Consider the following 4,193-nt stretch of genomic DNA (forward strand, 5'->3'; position numbering starts at 1 on the left):
ATTCTGAGGAAAAAGTTCTGTGCAGATTTGGGTGACTTCATGGCTAAATTTCCTCAAAATTTGTGCTGTGTTGTACTCAGGAAGAGGAAACTAGTATCCTCTGCATCAGCTAAGAGAACCATTGACATATGTGAAAATTAATTAGTTGCAAGTGTCTCAAGGAGTAGAGGATGACCTAATGCTTCTAGGAGTGTCCGTGGGCCTACAACACCCATTTTGTCTTTTTTTAAAAAAATATATGTCGTACAGAGTCTCAATATGCAGCTTGGACTCATAATGATCCTCCAGCTTTCAGCATCCTCCGCGCTGGGATTACATGTGTGCGGCACCATGCCTGGTTTTGCTACTCGGCTCTTGGAGGCCAGTGTGGCATGTGGTTCCTAGGATTAACCCCAGCCCCTGTGCTTGCCTAAGCAGGAGCTTTGCTCACTGTGCTCTCTTGCTGGTCCTGTATCACCCACTTTGAAATTAGAGGAAGAGGGCTAGCCTGATAGTTCAGTAAAGTAAGGTACCTGCTTAGGCAAGATTAGACAAGCATGGGACAACAGCTTGATCCCCCACACTACATGCCACGCCAACCCCACCCCCAGGGTGTGCTGAGCCTGCCAGAGTTCAGGCATGAAGGTGCACACCTGCAATCCCAGCGTTAGGGAGGCTGAAAGCAGGAGGATTCCAGAAGTCCGAGCTCCCTAGTGAGACCCTATGGCAACCACATGTGATGATAATAGCAATAGTAATAATAATAATAATAATAATAATAATAATAATAATAATAGAAGAGTGCAAATATAAATAAATTAAAAACCTTTCTGAAATATTGCGGAGTCTAAAAATGAAGAAGTAGCTTCCAATCATTACATGATTTCATTTGTGATCAAAGAAATAACAAGCTATCCAGCTGCTAAATTTGTAAGTGTGCACCACCCCTCAGTGAACTGGTCACGAAATCACACCCTGGATATCCTCGTAGGTCCTTCCTCAAACATTTCCAGCTATCACAAAGCAGGGCCTTTACATCCCAAGGAGACCCTCACTGTTGCTTCGCCTTCGACTTTCAACCTGTGGTTGAGCACCTTCTGCTTCATTTGATAAAACCATGTAACATTGCTCTTTGTGAAAATATTCTCTCACTCACTACTAGACAGCGATTTTTTAAATTATTTTTGTCTTGTATTTCTACATTACATATTAGCTAAATTAAAAGCTGCATTCCCATACTGACACCTTCTACCTAGATAATCTAAGTCAAGAACGATGCCAGTACACTTCCTGCTCCTGAGAAAACAACACACTTCATTTCATTATATTTATTTCCACTGTGAATTGTCTTTCGCAGCAAGTGTATCTCTACATTCCTTGCATAAGTATCATAAAATAGAGACCTATGCTATTACTATTCAATAACATTCTGGTCAACTCCAGTTAAAGAGAATCAAGACAAATAAAGTAAGTATGACTAGAAACCATGAACTACAGGCTGTCTGTGAGTGAGTGACCAGTGCCATCCCTTCCTGTGGAGAAGGGGAAGGACTGATGTTAACCAATAGAACTACACAGAGTTCTTGCAGGTGGGATGAGCTGGTGACGCACTACTCCCAAGAGTACTCTCTTCTCATTCTCTTCCTGCAGTATACCTCTTAGCCCTGATGGGGAACCTTCTCATTATCACCTCACCTCCACCGACCAGCACCTCCAACCTCCCTTGTACTTTTTCCTGAAGAACATGTCCTTCACGTGCTACATCTCTGTCACTGTCCCTAATTTCATCAGAAATGCTCTGTCCAACTTCTACTCTATCTCCTTCCGGGGCTGTTCTGTGCAGGTTTTGGTACTGTTTGTCTTGGATGGTGCAGAGTTTGTCCTACTGGTAAAGTAATGTCCTATGAGTGCTGTGCTGGCATCTGCCGCCCACTGCAGTATGAGAAGTGATGGATATGGACACCTGTGCAGATGTGACAGCCTCCTGCTTCAGTGTGTCCTTGTACTGAGCCAGATGTGTGGCAGGAACTTTCTCTGTAAGTTTCTGTGAGGCCAGCAAGTTCAGCAGTTCTTCTGTGAGGCCCTCATTCTAAAACCATCCACCTGGGTTTCATTCTTCTTCTGCATTGGCCATACTTCATCATACCTGCATTCATGGACCAATCATCCAGGCCAACCCCAGAAGATACAGAATCCAGATCTACTCAAACCAGTCCTCCCCTCTTATCCCATGCCTCATGTTCAGGGCCAAGCTGGGTTGGCAGCAACAGTGTTCAGGGCTGAGGAATGGATGGTGGTCTCAAGGACAGACTCTGCAGCACCACACTGAGGCAGAACATATTCTTCAAGCAACCCTCAAATAACAAATAGACAGAGAACTAGAACTAATGGAGAAAGCTCATAAGGCAATGGGGCTGCATCAGCAGTGAAAATGTTAAAAATCATCAAGTGCCTAGGAGAACAGAGAGACTCAGGCTTGGAAAGAACATTTATATCAATAATGATGAAATTATTCCAAATTTGCATAAGAATATCAACACTCAAATACAGAAAATTGAGATTCAATTCAAACAAGACAGAAAAGTAGGACACAGAATCTTGTACAAAGTGGGTGTAAAACACTCTGTTTCTGTTCATGAAAAGACTCATGTTCATTGATTTATGCAAATATATTTAGTAACTCTAAGAATTATCAAAGTTTAAACAGTTTCACCACTGCTTAAAGATCCAACTCCGAAGTCTCCTCTGAGACTCAATGTGAAATGCTAACTGTGATCCCAAAAATTTTTTTTAAAAAATGGAGTAAAACAATTTCAATATACAGTGACATATGGTAACAATTGCTTTTCATATATATATATATATATATATATATATATATATATATATATATATATAATGTAATCAGTCAAAAGCAAGAGCAATAATTAAATCCTTTAGTTCCAGGACCAGCCTCCAGGGCAGATAATATTCAGGCATGAGCACCAAGTGGCTGGCATGGTCACATCTCCTTTGTAAAGCCAGCAGCGTCTCTCATGGCCTCTCTTTTGAAGTGGGTCCAGTCCCTGCCTTTTCTCAGTAGCTATTCCATGTACCTGTTAGCTCCAAATTTCTGGGGTCCTCACCACATGTTTTGGCTTTATTCTACCCACTTCAATCACTGCCCTTGCAGAATACATGGCCTCATTTCCCAAGCCCTCCAGTGAAATTTTGGTAGAAGCTCCATGACTGTATTATTTTTGCCTACCTGAAATATTAGCATCACATGAGTAATATCAAAGTCTGCTGCCACCTGCAGCAATAGCATGGGTCCCTTGGATCATGGCTACAGTTGGCTTGCAGTGCCTGGATGGCTGAACATGGGGTCATCCTTTGCTCAGTGGCGCTGAGTGAGCAGCGATTCCTGTCAAATGAAGCTTTACATTTTGCACCATTGAGTGTGGGAAGATCAAGGTCTAGTTCCTGAGAAACTTCCAAGACATCTTTCCAGTTCTGTTTCCTGGCTTAAAAGCCTAATTAGTTCCAGATTGTGTATTTTTCCCTTTTCATCTAGCTAATTTGTTGTTTTTAGATCATTAGTTATACAATATTCAAATAAGCACAGAGGCCTTTAAATCGTTTCATTTTTCATCTTCACATCATGCGAAGTACTTGACTGCTTTTAATGCTATTTGCAGCAACTACTACTCCTCCATGTCCACACTGCAGGCACTTGCTTTCTCACAGAACTGAAGACATTTACATGGCCATCTGTTCCTTACTTTCTGTGTAGATCTAATTAAATGATCTATGCAATATCAGTTTCAATATTGAACTATACTAAAAGTCCCTTTACCATTTTTTTTTGTATTTTAGGGAAGGGTCTACAGGGTGTTCAGGGTTTCACTGCTACATCGGACTCATTGTGATCTGCTTCTTTACACTGTCCCAAGAGCTGGGATTACAGATGCGTGCCACCACGCCCAGTCTCAATTGCCATCTCAGCGTGCCCTGGGGGTGGGAGCTGTATGGCCCAGGAATCAAACTCCTGCCTCTGTGCCTGCTTGCAAGTGCTTTAATCCACGGAGCTATTTGGCCAGCCAAAGATTGATTGATCTATCTATCTATCTATCTATCTATCTATCTATCTATCTATCTACCTTCTTTCCTTCCTTTCTTCCTTCCTTCCTTCCTTCCTTCCTTCCTTCCTTCCTTCCTTCCTTCCTTCCTTCCTT

The sequence above is a fragment of the Octodon degus genome, unplaced genomic scaffold (genome assembly GCF_000260255.1).
Source record: "Octodon degus isolate 3935 unplaced genomic scaffold, OctDeg1.0 scaffold00380, whole genome shotgun sequence".
Classification (NCBI taxonomy): Eukaryota; Metazoa; Chordata; class Mammalia; order Rodentia; family Octodontidae; genus Octodon; species Octodon degus.